Here is a 19280-nt window from a genome sequence, read left to right as displayed (position 1 = left end):
TGATCCAATAAATATTACCCAGAGACTATCCATTTTCCTTCGCTTCAACATTTTGATTATGAATTCAATTTTCAGAGACCCTGACACCAAAAGGGAAGGGTCTTGAATGTGGGACAAATATTTCAGTTATAGGAAATGAAAAAAAAATATAAAAGTCACCTGAAGTGTAATTTATACATGAGTCAAGTAAATTCAGTTTACATAAGTACACTTGAATCCAATCACTTCCTCTGATGAAGTCAACTTATGAAATTCCAAAATTGAAACTCATAATTAGAATGAATGTGGGACTCAGTCAGGGGTTACTAGAAGTGAGTCTATGTCTGTATGGTCAGTTCGCTTTTGGATGCCATCTCTCGTTCTCAGCCCTTTCACTGGGGCTTAACGGAGCATCTAGCACCAAGCAAGCCTGCCCATAGTTGAAAACTGTCTAAATATGACATGGCCTTTGTATCCCATTCTTTAAATAGAAGGAACTATTTAACTTAACCATGCATTTCACCAAACCTAGCATATGTCTATACTATGTACTTAATGAAAATTTGAAATGAATCAAAAGTGATCAGAAACAAAGATTGTGTTTTCTATTTTGTATCATGTTCCATACCAAGAAAATGCCCTAGCTATTGTAGATAAAAAGAACATTGGAAGTACTCACTTTCAGAAGAAAAACAAGTCAATAAAATAAGGAGCTATAAGGTGTTCTAAAGATTTCCTTAATAATTGCCCCCTAACATTTTCTGTAGGTCTTCACTGCTCCCTGTGAAATCATCTGAGTCATTCTGGCTTGAGATAGATTTGATTTACATATTTCTTTCCAGAGTGGGTTCAGAACACCAGGTGCTTACTAGAATGAGGGACACAGGGTTGCCAGAAGGCAGGTTGCCTTCTTTGATATCGTAGGTAATTTAATTAAACTGAACCAAAGTTTGAGTTAAGATTATAAATGATCTAAACATGTGACCTTTTCCTCTGAGGGAATGAGGAGTCAGTGATGGGTATTTGGTTGGAAAATTATATGGGAGAAAAACAATGTTTTAGTGACCATAATTTTGCTGTGCTGTGTACTATAAAACCTCTGGGACTAGGGGTCAGGAAAACACAACTTAAAGTCTAGCTTTGCTGGTTTCCGGCTGTGTGATATCTGACAAATTATATAAACCCTTTGAACCTCAACTTTCTCACTTTAAAATAGAAAATAACCTCTCAAGATTGTTGTTAAGGATTGAATATGTTAATGTATATAAATCATTTAACACATTGCCTCACACATGGGCATTTTAAAAATCTTTAAGATATTATCAAATGGAAGCATTGTTGTTCAAAGTATAAGCTGAGTTATAGTGGAGGAGAAATTGCAAACAGGGAGAACACATGGTCCAATCCATGCTTTACTTTTTATCCAAATTGTTTTAAGGATTTGGGCTTGAAAGGGAGATTTATCTAATTGAATCTGATCCAGGATACATAACTTATTTGGATCAGATGAGTAAACCATATTGATGACTGTTTTATGTCATCAACAACTGTGCAATCATACTCATGTCTGTTTCATGCAAAAAAAATTGAGTGTGCTTTTGAGTGCTCAGTACTTCAGGGACAGAATATGAGATCATAGTTAGTTAGGATATAACTGAGAATGTCAGCCAAATAAGCTGAAAGCAAATGTTCCTACCTAAGAAATAGCAGCATGTGCCAATGACAGTACATCTGCTAATGAAATGAGGATGCTAATAAAAAAATGCTAAAATTTATAAGGATTTTGGAATGTCAAATTATGCATCCTTTAAAGGGGCAAAACTTTCAAAATATGATTTTTTCTGCCATCTATTGCAACAGTAGTTGTCACTTATTAAACCCTTACTACATTCTAAAGTCTTTGCACACATATCATCCTTACAACCCCTGTGTGTGATGGGCATGGCCCCATGTTGCTACATAGGAAACTATAACTGGAAAGGTGAACTTCTTTCCTAAGGTCACACAGCCATTAAATGGTGGAACTGGTATTTGAATCTCATTCAGTTTTTTTTTTTCTCCTAATGTCCATGTTTGCTCCACCAAATGATAGTGTCATTTTCTGCTATTATTTTTGGAGCCCAAATTACTGAGTACCATGAAGTACAGCAAAATGTTAAGCTGAAGTGATGAAAGAAAAAAATGCAGACAAAACCACTGAATTATTTAGTAATTATTTTTAATAACATTCTGGTCTATAAGAGGATCATCTGGAAAACTTTGTGCTTCACCAATTCTGATTCTATCATTCTGATTTCCTAGGAAATATGAAACTTTCAGTCAACACCCAAGAATGCCTAAGACCTTTATATACACGTATTCAATGGAATGAAATATACCTTCACGCTTTCTTCTTTGATTATCCTGACACATATCTACAGAGCTTGAAAGAAACATTAAAACCAGTATATATACCACAAATAAAAGAAAAACCTAACACTGAAAATTTTTGGTAGAAATACAGTTGCTTTCCAGTGGTGTTAATTTTACATGTGTTAATTACACAGTATTCCATGTCGCCTGAAAGACTGCAAATGACAATCTTGATGGGCTACAGTGCTGCTCTTCAATGACTGTGGGAAAGAAATAATGATATCATCCTGTGATACCTGCCCATGTGGTGTCCCCTGGAGACTCTCTGCACCCAGCTTGACCCCCCACAAAAAACTTGGACAGCTTTGTCTTACTTAGCAGTGAGTCCACTGCTCTCACATTCCCTAATGCAGATTGCCAGCCCAGAGCTCCTGCCCAATCCTGCATTTTCTATTGCTTACATGACACCCACTGACTTCTTTACCACCACCTCACATTCACTGGATCAGAAGCTTACATCATCCTTCTATCTTCTCTGCCAGGGCAAGCTCATCTCGTGAATAACAGACTTGCGTCAGTGAGAGTCTCGTTTTAAAGAAATGAGCGGAATAGAGTTTGTAGCTATGTGGTCACTTCAATATGTATATTCTAATTTTACCAACCCAAAGCCAATTGACACATTTTAGTACCAAGAGAGATGAAGTGGGTTTGACAGGTTTGCCTGTGACTTAGGGAGTCAACCGAGTTCCATACTGGAGACAGTGGAGGGGAGCTAAGGATTTTCTAAGAAAGTAAATTCAGTACCAGGTGGAATGAATACAAAAGACCTGTATTCTTTTCTTTGAGTTTTCAAAACTTATTTTATAATTAATGTATTATATATTTTTAAAATTTTTTAATAATTTTTCATTCTGTTCAGTTAGCCAACATATAGTACATCATAAGTTTTTGTTATAGTGTTCAACAATTCATTAGTTGTGTATACACCCAGTATTCATCCAAACATGTACTCTCCTTAATACCCACCACCTGGTCACCCCATCGCCTCATCCTCCTCCCTTCTGTAACCCTCAATTTGTTTCCCAGAGTCCAGAGTCTCTCATGGTTTGTCTCCCTCTCTGATTTCTTCCCATTCAGTTTTCCCTCCCTTCCCCTGGGGTCCTCTGCTCTATTCCTTATGTTCCACATATGAGTGAAACCATATGGTAATTGTCTTTCTCTGCTAGGCTTATTTTACTTAGCATAATCCCTTCCAGTTCCATCCATCTTGAGGCATATGGTGGGTATTCATCCTTTCTGATGGCTGAGTAATATTCCATTGTATATATGGACCACATCTTCTTTATCCATTTGTCTGTTGAAGGGCATCTCAGTTCCTTCCACAGTATGGTTATTGTGGACATTGCTGCTATGAATATTGGGGTGTATATGCCCCTTCTTTTTACTACATTCATATCTTTGGGGTAAATACCTAGTAGTGCAATCACTGGGTTGTAGGGTAGCTTTATTTTTAATATTTTGAGGAACCTCCATGATGTTTTCCAAATTGGCTGTACCAGCTTGCATTCTCACCAACAGTGCAAGAGGGTTCCCCTTCTCCACAACATTCCCAACACTTGCTGTTTCCTGCCTTGTTAATTTTTGTCATTCTAGCTGGTGTAAGGTGGTATCTCATTGTGGTTTTGATTTGTATTTCCCTGATTGTTAGTGATGTTGAACATTTTTTAATGTGTCTGTTAGCCATTTGTATGTCTTCTTTGGGGAGGTGTCTGTTCATGTTTTCTGCTCATTTTTTTACTGGATTAATCAATGCACAGAAATCAATTACATTTCTATACGCTGACAATGTAACTGAAGAAAGAGAAATTAAGGAATCAATTCCATTTACAACAGCTCCAAAAACCATAAGATACCTAGGAATAAACCTAACCAAAGAGGTAAAAGATCTATACTCTAGAAAGAAATTGAGGAAGACACAAAGAGATGGAAAAACATTCATGGTCATGGATTGGAAGAAAAAACATCGTTAAAATGTCTATGCTGCCCAGAGCAATTTACAGTTCCAAAACAATTCCTATCAAAATACCATTGACATTTTTCACAGAGCTGGAACAAACAATCCCAAAATTTGTATGGAACCAGAAAAGACCATGAATTGCCAGGGAATGTTGAAAAAGAAAACCAAAGCTGGGGGCATCACAATGCCTGACTTCAAGCTATATTACAAAGCCATAGTCATCAAGACAGTATGGTATTGGCACGAAAACAGATACATAGATTAACAGGACAGAATAGAGACCCCAGAAATGGACTCTCAACTCAATGGTCAACCAATCTTCAACAAAACAGGAAAGAACATCCAATGGAAAAAACACAGTCTCTTCAATAAATGGTTCTGGGAAAACTGGACAACCACATGCAGAAGAATGAAACTAGATCATTCTCTTATACCACACACAAAGATAAACTCAAAATGGATGAAAGATTTCAATGTGAGACAGGAATTCATCAACATCCTGGAGGAGAACATAGGCAGTAACCTCTTCAACACCAGCCACAGCAACTTCTTTCAAGACACGTCTCCAAAGGCAAGGGAAAAAAGGCAAAAATGAACTTTTGGGACTTCATCAAGATCAAAGGCTTTTGCACAGCAAAGGAAACAGTCAACAAAACTAAGAGGCAATCCATGGAATGGAAGAAGATATTTGCAAATCACGTTTCGGATAAAGGGCTGATATCCAAAATCTATAAAGAACTTATCAAACTCAACACCGCCCCAAAAAATGTATTATATTTCATAAAATTTAAGATACCATAATTTTATAAATCTGACTCCTGCCTCTTATTAACAACAGCAACAACAACAAAATCTCAACAGTATTAAAAAGTATAGAAAAAAGAGAGAGGATAATAATATCATCATCTAGTATAAATTATTACTAACATTCCAAAAATCTTATTATGGTTATATACAGAAAAGGATTTATAAGTATTCATAAGTAGCTTAATAGGCTTTTAGAAATAATTTTATAAAACAATAAAATTATATCACTTCATTTATATCATCAAATTTGAAAATAACAAAACAAAGGTGAATTTTTAAAAATGGATAAACATAAGATAAATATTTACTCAAAACAAGAAATATTGATTTTTAAAATATCTCTTTAATTATGAAAATTACTCTAAAGCATTAGTATTTTCCATTTACAATGATTTCACATTAATAACATATTTAAATTTTACATACAGCGATTTTCTCCCTACCTCAAAACTTGAAAAAATAGTCACCATAAGATTTCTCACCTCTTCCATCCTTTGACCTCCATATTTTTTTAGTTAAGTAAGAAGAGAAAAAAATTAACCTTGTTAGATTTCAGAACATTTGCATTCTTTCCTGTAAGTGTAATTACCAGATGGTTTTAATGTTATTTCAGTATCTCAGGGGATGAAATATTCACTGCATGTTTGTTTGCCATAGCTTTTTCATTCCTCAGTCATTTATTTTGGTTTATATTTTTCCTAGTTCATCACAACATAGCTATTATAAAAATAGATCAGACCTGGCATATTCTGATTTCTCGTGTTATTGGCCTTGTCTGTGTGTTGTTTTTTAAAATATAAGGAAAACCTAGCTAAATATAAATTTATTTGGCCATTTAAAATTGCTTGGATACTTGGAGGTGTGGCCCACAGCCATTTGTGTTATTTGGACTTTGTCAAGTTTTATTTCTTTTAAAGAAAGTTACATGAATACTGTCTGTATTTCCAAGTTATACATGGTATACATTGATTATAACTTTCATGTCCTCTGTCAATCAATCAACTGAGAATATTATTTGCTTGTAATGTTCTATCCTCCATGTCATTCCACTTTCTTCCTGCAAACTATACTTGTGTTTTCCCTTATAAGTGAGTTAGTTTTTGTGACTGACTGATTTAAACATTATTTTATCATTATTATTTTGGAAGTGCAACAGTTCATAAAATTTGCCTGTACTTGTCTTCACTTTGCTTGTTCTTCCATGACTGCTGTCCATTCTGGCGTCCTCCCTACCCTGCTCCAGAAGAACTCCTCCAGTCACTGGGGACCCCCTCACCACGTCCAAAGGACAGTGTTCAGTGTTCTTTGTAGTTGAAGTGCCAGGAGCTAAGGATACAGTTCTTCTTCATCCTGACATCTTTTATAGTCTATTTCTATTACTCTTCTTGTCTTTTTCCTCTGCCTTGAATCATTTCAAGGCTCTTTTCTATTTCAACATTTTCATTTTTAGCACCCATCTCTTCCCTTACTTTTCTTTTTATTCTTTTTTTTTCTTTTTTTTTTTTTTGAGAGGGAGAGAACATGCATGAGCATGATCTCAGGGTGGTGGGATCCAGCCCCACAATGGGCTCCACCATAGGCATAGAACCTGCTTAAGATTATCTCTCCTCTCTCCCTCTGCTCTCCACAACTCACTCACACTTGTGTGCCTGCATGTTCTCTCTCTCGAGTCAGTGGCTTAAGGGACTGAGCCACCCAGGCACCCCATCTTTCCTTACTATTTTCAACTTTTATGCTTCTTGCCATAAAAATGCCTTGTTTTTCACTTTATATCACCTCTACCAAAAAGAAACTGCTTTTTTAAAAATTAGAATGCATTTTTATTTTTGTTAAGCATTTGACTGAATTCACATTACTAATTTCTTCTAAAGCACACACACACAAATAAAAAGTGGAAAAAAGATCTAACAATTCAATAATGATCAAGATATTAGTATAGCTATATTAATAATAGTAAGGCAACATACATTTACAGCTAAAGAGGGGGACTAAATACTAAAAATAATGTACCAATAAAATGTAAAGAAATCTAAAATTTTATGTACATAATAATATAGTATCAAACTACACAAAGTAAAAAGTAACAGAATTTGAAGTAGAAATTAACAAACTCACAATTAATATTATTGTCAGTAATATTAATTTCCATATGACAACAACCTAACAACCTACTAGGGCAATAGAAGCTTTTATCAACCCTATCATCAAGCCTAAAACAGCATAGATAGAGAACTATAACCAACAATTTATAGAATACACATACTTTTCAAACACAAAAGGAAAAGTGATCATGTACTAGGTCACAAAGAAATTGTCAAAAAATAACAAAGGATAGTTATTCTTATAGATCTTGTTTTCTGATCACAATGAAATAAAATTAGAAACCAATAAAAACTTCCCTCAAATATTTAGAAACAAGGACACTATAAATACTTATGGAGAAAAATAAGAAGCAATATTTTAAAAATTTCAATTAATGGTATAAATTTTCTTCTAAGTACTGTTTTAGCTATATGTCATTATAGTATGTGATGTATTATTGAGCTCTATGAATGTTTCCTAAATTTCCATTAGGAAGAAAACTAAAGAGTTGTATTTAATTTGAAAACAAAATCAAGGTCTTGATTCATATGGAATCAATGGAAAAAATCAATGTTTTTTCATATGGAAAAAAATAATTCAAAAACAGTGGTTCTCAAACGTTAGCATGCTTTGGTATCACTGGGAGAACTTATTAAAATATAGATGGTTGGGTCCCATCCTAGAGTTTCTGATCTACTAGCTCTTGGATAGAGACCAAGCATTTGCATGTGTAACATGTTCACAGGAGATGTCAATGATGCCTGTCTGGGAACCACAATTTGAGAAGCCACTGGAGTAGAATGGTAAATTAGAGGTGATAAAGTGGAGAGAACAAATAGAAATTATTCTCCCAAGTGATGAAGGATATTTTGAGTTATTAAGAAGATTGAGAAGATGCCTTTTTAATTGGGGGGAGATTAAACACCTATTAAGCTAAAAGGAGAAGATGGTAGGAAGATGGGGTGTGTTCCAGGTAAAGACAGGGAATAATTTGTTCATGAGAAAAGCATAGAGAAGGATCAGAAATAATTTTTGCTTGCCTGTGTGTGTGTTTTAGTGATCCAACACATATTTATTGGGAACTTGCTCTGTGCCTGATGCTATAAAAAGCATAAGAATAACCAAAGGCAGCCAACTAGTCTCTTCAAAGAGATTGCAAGTGAGTGGAACCAGCAGTGTAACAGTGAGTTGTAATTACAGTTGAGTTTGCTAAGAGTCAGCATGTGGTCTTTGACTGCACAGAAAGGGGGAATCCAAGTCAGCCTAGGAAGTTCAGAGAACACTTTTCAGAAGAAATTATACCTGATTTAAGTCTTTAATTCTCATTTTAGGAAGAAGAGGGGCATTTACTTTGAGACAGAAGGGAATTTGCATTAGATTATAAACCGCTGGATTAATAAACCACAGAGTAGGTGCTTATTAAATTTAAATAAAAATGGAAGGAAACACAGCAGAAAAACCAAGGAGGGTAGAGAAAAGAAGGATTGAAGGAAGGATAGATAAAATGGACAAGGAAGATCATTTTGAAGTAGAAAACGTCTATAGAAAGGCCTTAGTGGTCTTCGGGAAGCACTAGTAAGTTTTCATCCGTGGTGAGTGAGAGGATTTTAGCATTGCAAATAGTGAAACCCCTTTGCCAGAGGGATATTGATAAGCCAACTAGAGATGAATAAAAGGGATGCTAAAGTTCAGTGGGGCCCAGCTGCAGTTAGCACAATTTTATGGTGCTACCAGTTGTGGATGGCATTTTCCAGTATAATCCAATAGCCTGAGGTTCTCTCTGAACTTCTCATGGCAATCAACCCTGCGGAGGGGCTGCCAAATGAAAGCCTAATGATATGGGATGCTTTTATGAGGTCAGTGGGCAGTGTATGATGCTGCTCATTAAAATTCTGTGTCCAAAATGGAACACCCTGTAGTCTGTCAATAGATTTGGCCACTCTGACTATACTGGAAATCCGAGCGTCTATAATGTTGTTTAGCAACTAGAGGATTTGGGCCACTGAAAGCAACATCTGGAGATAAAAGTAGGTGCTTTTCAAACTCTTGGAGATAAAGTAAATATTGTTGCCATTTCTCCAAAGTAAATTCCTAATACCTAGAAAGAGTCATAGCATTTCCTAAATGGATAGACACAGCTACTTGGCTATTGCTTAAGTGGTGACCTTAATGACTATCTGGTAGGTACATGAAACATTAAGAACAAACAAACAAAGAGGACAAGAGCAGCACAGTATCCTATGCTGTGAAGAGAGATGCAAATATTGCAGATATGAGCATTCAAGTCAACAAATAGCTCTTCTCCAGGTAGTTGATATGCTACCAGGGACAACAGCTTGTATGAAATTCTCTTTATGACTAATCATTCCTTTTCTCAGGAAGTACAGCCTCAGAGAGAGTGTCACTTGCAAAGTCATCATATATACAATGGAAGTTTATACCTTTCATTTACTTATATTACTTGCAAAGTAAGCATCGACTCAGCAGCAGTCTTGCCTCACTATCAGATGTGCAGGGTTACCTGGTCCTTTCTCCAAGATGACCTCACCAGCACACAGCCTTGCAGAAAAGACACACTCTCTTGACCATATCCCTTGCACTAACCAGGTCAGCCTTCTGCCTTCTATTTGCAGCATAGGTTGATTGGTAAGCTTTCTTCATCTATCTCAAGCCGATTACAAAAACATAGTTTCCTACTCACCATCCACTTCACCTCCTTTCCCTTAATCTCCAGTATGCTCTGTGATAGCCCAAAGAATCAGATACTGATTTAGCTTCAGTGATGTGGAGTCACAGTCCTGACTCTGACCCAGCTCTAAGTCTGATCCTCTATTAAATACCCTACCCACACATGCACACTCATGCTTAATTTAGCAAAAGGATAACCAATTCAGTTGGTCCCTTTTCTAGCAAAGTGGCTGAACTTTTGGGAAGATGAGAGTTGCACTAGATAATACAGGACAATAAAACTTGCAGGAATGTTTTTGTTTTAAGTATCAAAATTGAATTTCCTGCAGGAATTATGATGTGTTTGAAGCCAACTGCATTTGAGAAAGGGAAAATATATGCCATACTAAGACATCCATTTACAGGAAAACTAGTTATAGCTTTATGTGTCACTCTCTGTTTAATTTCAGCAACTTCTATCCAAAAATAAAGCAAAACATTTTATGGATAATGAACAAGAGATTTAATATTGTATGGGTGACTAATTTGGTTACTTAAGAAAAAAAACTGGAAATGAACCGGATGTTCTAAACTTGATTAGTGTTTCTGTCATAAGGATGCAGCATTAGCTTGACAACAATTGAAACTCATAGCTCATTATTTCTGTATGGCTTCTCCATTAGCTATACTTCTTAGAGTTTCACTGCTCTGTTGGAATTGTTAATGTTAGCTTCTTGCAGAAGTTTTTCTTGGTAAATCCAGTTATGAGAAGCCCAAATAAAACAGAACTGAAGCAATTATATAGATCATTCTAGACCCAAATTCTATCCCCTTCTCTTTATGTTTAAAGTTACCTCAAATTTCATATCATCTATGAAGACTGAGACTAAAAATGAACACTTGCATTAAATAATGAGGTTTAGAAAATTCTAGGCAGGTTCTTTCTTCTTCTTTCTAATATGAAATACTTTACTTCCACTATCATTGCCAGAAAGGTGTTCATTAAGATGCAACACACATTGGCACATCAAGTGAGTTATGAGTCATTCGCACCTTAACACAAACTATTTTAATCAACCATATTTCTCTATAACACCTACCAAAGAAATGAGCATTTGAGGGTGAGGAAAAGGGGAAGAGAATTTTTTAAACAGAAACATCAGTGAAGAGGAGATGCCTGAGTAGACAACTAAAGCAAAGGGATTTAGGGAGTTGGGGGTAGTAGCTAGACCCCCTCCCCCCAACCTGAACTAGACACATAGCAACCCAAAGAGAGAGAATAATAGAAATGTATCATTGTCAAATCATATTTATTTTGCAAACCTAGCAAACAAGCGTTTTCTGCTGACCACTTTTATCTGATACAGTAACATGTCTTGAAGAAAAGAAAAGATGGTAGGTATGTGGAAAGATCTGTCTTGTCCCCTACTTTGGTAAAAGAAGAACAATTTGCCAACAATCTGTAGGTTAAAAAAGAATTCTTCACATGACCAAGTCACCATATAACCCCTTCATGGGACACTGTATCTAGGACAGTTGGGATAACTTGCCCAAAATTTACCATAGGGGTCTAGCTAAAGGAGCAGCAGCAGGCTCCTTTGTTTTCAGAATGTGTGTGTGTGTGTGTGTGTGTGTGTGTGTGTGTGTGTGTGTGCATGCAGATGCATACCCAGGACGCTCAGGGACAAAAAGCAGAAACCAGCCCCAAGAGTCTGTCCCAGGGTGTACAACATTTTGGTTTTATTCCTGACTTTTCTTTATAACCTTAACCACTCTGACTTCAGGCTTACAGTCTAAAAGATTAGAGCTTATTGTTCTGGATTCAGTTTGACTTCCCTTTTCTCCGGACAGCAAAATGGCCTTGGAGGTATTAGAGGTTTCTGGATGTCCTTTGGTCCCCTACCTGGAGTTCTGTCCCAGGCATGAGGTTGCTTGACTCTGGATAGGAGATTTTTTAGGTAATGGCAAGTCAGTACCCAGGGTATTCACATCAGGTCAAACCGTGTGGATCATACAATGGTCATCTTCTTTTCCTTCAGTAAACCGAAGATTACCTTTCCTGGCTTGGTTGCTTCATTTTCACAAAAATAATTCTCCTTTTTTGCTTATTAATATTCTTGACTAGAAATCTCATTTTTTTCTAATCCTGGGTGGGGGAGGGCAGGGGATGGGGATGAGATGCTTCCTTCCTGCCCCCAAACTGCTACTCTCAGTCCTTTTTGGGACAACATTGCCATGTACATATCTTCATTCCTGAGTCTACTAAGCATCCACCAGCGTCCACCTCTGGATTTGAGTTCTCTGCTTATTTTCCATAGACAGACTTCTGAGAGTTGGTACTGAGCTCTTACCAAGACCTGCTTTTAATATCTACCGCTCACTTCTTCACGCAGCGCTACCTCTCAATATTGAGGGAAGAGAAAGGAGAGAAAATAACAGTAGGACATATACCAACTGCCAGGCACTGTTCTTCACATGCATTATTTCTTTTAAACCTTATCACAACTCTAGTTGTTAACTGTTTGTCACCCCTTCCTCTATTGCTGTGACTTGCTGAGAGATTATATTCTCCACTGCATCCCCAGTGCCTACCAAAGTGGCTGGAACAAAGTAGGATCAGTGATTACAGGCAGTATGATAAGTTTATAGAACTTATAGTCTTGAAAATTAATACTTGGAAAATCCCTGGTGTTGTGAAGTGATATGGCAACTATATATACTCCGGCATACTTATGATACTTAATGGTCAAAGTTACCTGTAAGTTAGGTTAAGAATAGTGCTTCCCAAGTGCATGTCATCATACTCCATTTTGCTGCACTGTTGGGTGGCAAATGGTTCCATGATATAATAAGATTGGGTAACACTGAAGTAAACAAAATTGAACATATTTATTTATTGCAGGATGTCTCGACCCTTTATTTTGCTAGACTGTATGATATACTTTAAGAGACAACATATTTCCTATATTCTCTTGACGTCAGGGCATTATCTGGAACTAGTGTCCCTTAGAACACAAATTAGAAAAGTATACTTTCGTGAATAAAGATCTAGTTCAGTGGAAACTATAATGTGTAAGAAAGGACTTAAATCATTGCTGAAGTTGATTTAACTCTAGAAAAAGACGCCACAGGCACAAACTGTACTCAATCATTCAATATTAGACTGCCATTGGTGAGCATAATAGAATAACTTTCATTAAATTCCTAACTTTATCAAAACTATCTGGATTGTTTGCAGATCTAAATCTGCAGCCAGGATATGCCTATGGTTTTCTAATTCAACAATGAGTGAGCATGGTGAGTGGTAGACAGGGAGTGACTAACAAAGCAGTTTGAATAACAAAACTAAATATAGTCCCAGTTTTTTAAAATTTTATTTAAGTAGTAACATCCTTCTGTTTCTTTATCATGAATTCTTTTTTTCGCCCAAAAAGTTAATCCTTAATTCTGATGTTTTTAAAAAGAAAATATAAGCCTTCTCTCTGGTTGAAATTGTCAAAAGTTTTTGTTGTTAAGGAAAAGACTACCAACGCTATCTATTAAACACTGATATTATAGAATGATATCAAGAACAGATATCACTTGTGGGTTTAAGTGTTTTTCCTATAAAAGAACAATATCTTACCTGGTAAGCCAATTACTTTTGCTCGCCTGTAAATAGAGGTGTGGTTTGGACACTTTACATATAATCTTCTTATAAAATCTAGACTACATTATTCTTGCTTATTTGGAGACTGTGACTTCCCTACATTGACACAATTTTTCAGTGGTGAAGTAATAAGCTATATGCAGATATGTTCTATAGACACCCATATTCAAACATCTGCAGTAAAAATAAAGTGATGGCTAGAACCAAAGCAATAATGGAGTGCAATTATAGTTACCAGGGAGGATCATCTATTCTGTTCCCTTATTCCTTTACAATCATCCATCATTCAGCCAGCTATGCTTTGAAATAGTGATTCTAAAATTTGGGAGTGTATTGAAATAATCATATGCCCTTGTTAAAAACTCAGATTTGTAGGGCTCAAAACAAAAAAAAAATTCTGGTTCAATGGGTTTGCGAGACATATCAGTAATAACACTATATGTTTCAGATGCCAAAAGTCACTGACAATTTTAATGGAATGTGTAGACAGACCATCCAGCGTCTCAAGTTTTACTTACTAATATAACAATGTCACAAAACCCTTCAAACATTAAATGAATAATGTATATGATGTTCTTAACATAGTATGGTGCCATAGAGACACTATAACAAAAGTTAATTTTTTTCTGTTCAAGTAATTATTAACACTGGCTATATGAGACCAGCATTTTTTTCTGAACCTCTTAGGGATACAAGTGGAATATAGACATAATATGGTCCTTGCAGAATTTGCAGTTTTGGGACGGAGGCATGAGGGCTGCAAAAGGATGTGATTGTTTCCTCCACTGTTTTCTGCATATCTCCTAAGGCAATTCCTTTCTTCTAGGTTTTGACCAAAGACCTTGGTGTCATTCTTTTTTTTTTTTTAATGAAAACTTCTTTATTTATTTGAGAGAGAGCATGCGAGTGAGAGGAGGGGCAAAGGGAGAGAGAGAATCTCAAACAGACTCTCCACTGAAGGTGGAGCCCCATGAGGGGCTGATCTCAGGATCTTGAGATCATGACCTGAGCCAAAACCAAGAGTCAGATGTTCAAACGACTGAGCCGCCCAGTTGTCCTGACAAATATACTTTGCTGTCGCTCTCGACACTGTTCTTTTTTTCCCACATTCTATGTTAGTATATCTGCACTGTATCCAGAGTCTGACCCATTTTAGTCCTTCCACTGTCCCCACTCTGATTCCAGCTAGTGTTCTTGCTCCCTGTAGTCTGTTTTCACAAGGCAGCCAGAACCACCTTATTAAAACCTATCAGCTGTCAGGTGACACCATCTCTTTGCTCAGTTCCTTCCACTCTTCCCATGTCACCCAGAAATAAAGCTAAAGCCACTAATTATTTAGTTGTCTGGCCCCACTCCCTCTCTGAAGTCATCTTTTGCTTTCCCCAGCTCCCTGTGCTCCAACCACACCATTTTCTTTGCTATCTTTAGATGAGGTCTGGCCAACCCCACCTCAAGGTATAACATTTTCTTTTCTCTGACTGGAATGTTCTCTCTGACACCTGAATGGCTCATTCTTTCATTCTCTTAAAAGTGTGGGCTCATTGTCAGTTTTTAGGGAGTCACTCCTTGACTACCTTATTTAAAATTGCAACCTGCTTCTGACACTCCCTGTTTTCCCCCTACTTTATCTCCCTTCCCCAGTAATTACCATTTGTATTAGATACTATATGGTTTACTTCATTATTTCACTGGGGTTGTTATTTCCCCCCCCCTCTCCCCAACAGAACATAAGCAAAAGAGAGCAGGGATGATTTTGTTTCTTTAACTGACTGATGAATCACCAGCACATAACAATAGAACTAAACACACATAGTTATCACACAATAAATATATGAATGAAGAAATACATGAATGTCAATAAATAAGTGAACTGTAATAAAGAAAATAAACAAATTATGAAAAATAATTTCATTTATTGGTGCCCAATATATTCCAGATACTATACTCAAAATCTTGTATACATTATTTCTTTTAATCTTGACAATAATCCTTTGAGGTGAGTATCACACGGTAGACATTTACAAATGAGCATCAGGCTCAAACATGTTAAGTATCTTCCGTAATAGTAAGTAGTGAGGCAGGTATTTAAAGAAGACCCATCTGGTTCCAGTGCATGTGCTGGCTTTTCTGGAGGAAGTTATCGCTAATACCCTTGAAAATATCTTAGTCAGAACACACAGTCCTGGATAGGCAAGACCGAAATCTTCTGGTTTGGTACTTTTCTTTAAGTGACTTTAACAGAAGTTATGTGATTAAACCAAAGTATCAGTGTCTAAGTCATGTTGATGAAAACTTATGTATTTTTAGATAATATTGCCAAAGAAATTTTATTAACTGCTAATTTGCCATATTGCTACATCTTATGGAGTGTGAAAAGTCTAACAAATCTGTATCTCCATTTAGTATTAATTAGAAGAGTAGAGATTAACCTCATGTAAAGACTGTTGTAGGAACTTGTCATTACATCACGAGGCAATAACTGTGCTTGATTGATTAAAATGGGAGTATGAATCTGTATCTATTTAATGTTTCTCATAATATACCATCAAGGACCTGTAAGATATGGCATGTGAATCTTGTGTAGATTTGCCTGTTCAGACTTGCCCAACCCGTATGCCAAGAGACTGATCTTCGGATATTCTGGGTTCATTTTCACTAATATATTTTTGTATTAGTTATCTCCCACTTGAAGTTCCTACCCCTTTCCTTGAATGTCCATCCAAATCTAGGCTCTTCCAAGGTCCAGTTAATATCTTCTCATTATCTATAAACCTCCTTTGTTGTTGTTGTTGTTTTAGTTAACATTAATATCTTTCTTCTTTATTATAAGTTACATATAATGCTTTCCCCCCTCAGTTTACCTTCCATTCATTCACATTCATTCATCAAATTTATTGAGTTCCTACTCTGTATGAAGCTCAGAATTCTCTCAGATGCCAACATGAATATGATGCAATCCCCACCTATATAAACTATACAGCTGTCGGGCAGGTGTTTAATTTTCTTCACTTAATCATTGCTTAGGCATCTACAACACTCTATATTATCTTATTCAGAATGTAAAGTGTGTAAAATAAAATATATTCCTTGACCTCCAGGAGCTCACAATCTAATGAGAAATAAAGAAACCTATAATCATGGTCTGATGCAGTCAGTACTATTGAAATATGTAAGAGTGATGTCAAGAGCACAGAGGAAGAACACATGACCCATTTTGGGAAAGGTAGGCCAAGAAAAGAAGAGAAGGTGATATGTGAGTCGAAATTTAAAGCAATCATAAGAGTAAGCCCAACTAAGTTCGATAAAGGTGGGATATTTCACAGGCTGAGAGATAGGCTGGCCTTTGGTTTTCAGGTCCCCCCCCCCAACCTTAAGAGATATTAAGCTCTCAATGAAGAGAGAGCTTAATAATGGTCTATCTCAAATGGTAGCACAATGTAAGTCTTACTGGTAAGTACTCAATTACTATTTTCTGAGTGACTGCTTTAACTGATTAATAAAAGTGCTATTTAGGTAAGGGAAAATTATGTATTAGCCCTAGCTTTTTGAAGACACAACTAACAAAACTAAAGTTATCCTTCTAGGCCCTATCTGGGTCCCTTAGGCAAAAATAGAAAGAAAAACTTTTGTTCTTCTTTTGTGCTAACATATATTCTGGAAAGACAGAGAAGAAACTAATAAGTCAATATGATACTTGTTGTCTAAGTTTCTGACTATTTAAAAAATTCTTCCAACCTTGATTTAAAGTTTTGTTTTCTCTATTTAGTGACCCCATATGTGAGCTGATTTCTTTGCAATGATGCTTTCCTTTCACCTGTGGGTTTTTCCTAGTAGGGTCAATTGCAGTGTAACCTTCTGAGGATACATGGGGACAGGGAAATGAATCTATTCCCAAACACATTTGGCAGCACAAAGCCTTGAAAAAGACTCCAGGATAAGAACATGTCCCTAAAATACCTCACCATTATGTTATAGTCCTTTTACTTTTTCTGTATGGCTTCAGTTCCTGCCACATGCTGTGGAGTTAGGAGGCAGAAAGTCTGGTTCTGGCTAAGGAGCTAATTAGTTGTGTAGCCCTTAGCAAGTCACTTGACTTCCCCAGGTCTCAGCAAAGCTTTATCTATAAAATGAAGAATAAGTTGCTGAGATTCTGATTATAAAATTATATAAAATTTTCTTTAGAAGATATTCCTAATCTTCTCATTTCCTTGTGTTCTCAGCCTGTCTCCTTTGCTTATGTGTTAGTTGTGGCAAGAATCTCAGTGAGAATAATGCCATTTACTTCTTTCAGACTCCTTTCAAGTGTCTTTTCCTTTAGAAAGCCTTCAGGACTCTCCGTCTAATCTAATTTCCCTCCTTGGTGTCTCCTTTAGGACATTTTATGTGCAGCTATCCTTGTGTTGTAATGATGTGTCGGTCTCTATATGGTATCCTCACCTCTGCTGTAAATGCCTTCACATGGGAACTCTGACTCTCCATCACACCCTGTATATGTATAACACAGTAACTTAGTAAATATTTCATGGATGAACAAATGAACGAACAAATGGATGATATGGTATTTCCTACACATTGAACATATATTACATGTACTGTAATATCTCTCCAATACATTAAAGAAGAAATATTTTATTACATTTCCAGTTAGTCCCATTTTCAACATCAGTATTCTAATACTGTGTTATTGCTGTGTCAGGTACTTATTTTTTCTCCCCAAATATGTTTAACATGGGGGATTGGTCATTAATCAGTATAAATGTGCCTATTATCAAATTTCATATCAAAACTATGCCAGTTGAGCTGAGTTCTGTGGATTTTTAAAGAATATACATGTTCTATTGGTTTCTACTTTTTTTTCCCCCCAGAAGACTCTATGGTTGATGAGAGAGAAGCAACAAAGCTCTTCTTTAACCAACTCTCTGGTATGTCATATACCTACATCTTGTTTTCTGTGTGTGTGTGTGTGTGTGTGTGTGTGTGTCCCCTACTGGTGTTTGAGTTCCATTAGAACCTGTGTGTTCATTATATATTAAAAAATAACAAAAATAACAATATTAATGTCCAAAAAGAAACCAAATACTGAGTGTTCTTCATAAATGAAATAAATCATATAACTATAGGCCAATCTAACTCATTTTCAGAAATCTAGTTAAGAGAAAAAGTCAACTTGGATTAATTGTCTTAATGGCACAATAGGAATCAGAAGCTCCTATTGGTACCTCACAGATTTATGCTGACAGTATGTTTTAAAATAAAGTGTATTACTAAAAAATTGAGGTATAGTAAGAACAATAGATTGGGAGAGGATTGTCATTAAAAAGATAGTTTGCTTACTCACAGATCCCAAGAGGAGGAGTACACATCATGGCATGGGGGTGGGAGGGGGTCATGGAGCAAATGGGGAATCACCAGGATTATAACCAATCACCAGGATTAGTTATAAGGTGGAAGGAAAGGGGAGAACTATAAGAGCCTTAGTTGTGATTTATACAGAATAAAACAGGTAAGGCAGGGTCAGCAGTATAGGATTGGCTAATTTGAACAATTTCTTTTTTTAAAGATTTTTATTTATTCATTTGAAAGAGAGAGAGAGCACAAACAGGGGGAGAGGCAAAGGGAGAGGGAGAAGTAGACTCCTGTCTGAGATGGGAGCCAGATGCAGGGTTCCATCCCAGGACCTGGACATCAGGACCTGAGCAGAAGGCAGACTCCCAACCATCTGAGCCA

This window comes from Ursus maritimus, unplaced genomic scaffold (assembly GCF_017311325.1).
Source record: "Ursus maritimus isolate PB19 unplaced genomic scaffold, ASM1731132v1 scaffold_1, whole genome shotgun sequence".
NCBI classification, from domain to species: domain Eukaryota; kingdom Metazoa; phylum Chordata; class Mammalia; order Carnivora; family Ursidae; genus Ursus; species Ursus maritimus.
The sequence above is the reverse complement of the archived record's forward strand: the minus strand, read 5'-3'. Positions refer to the sequence as shown.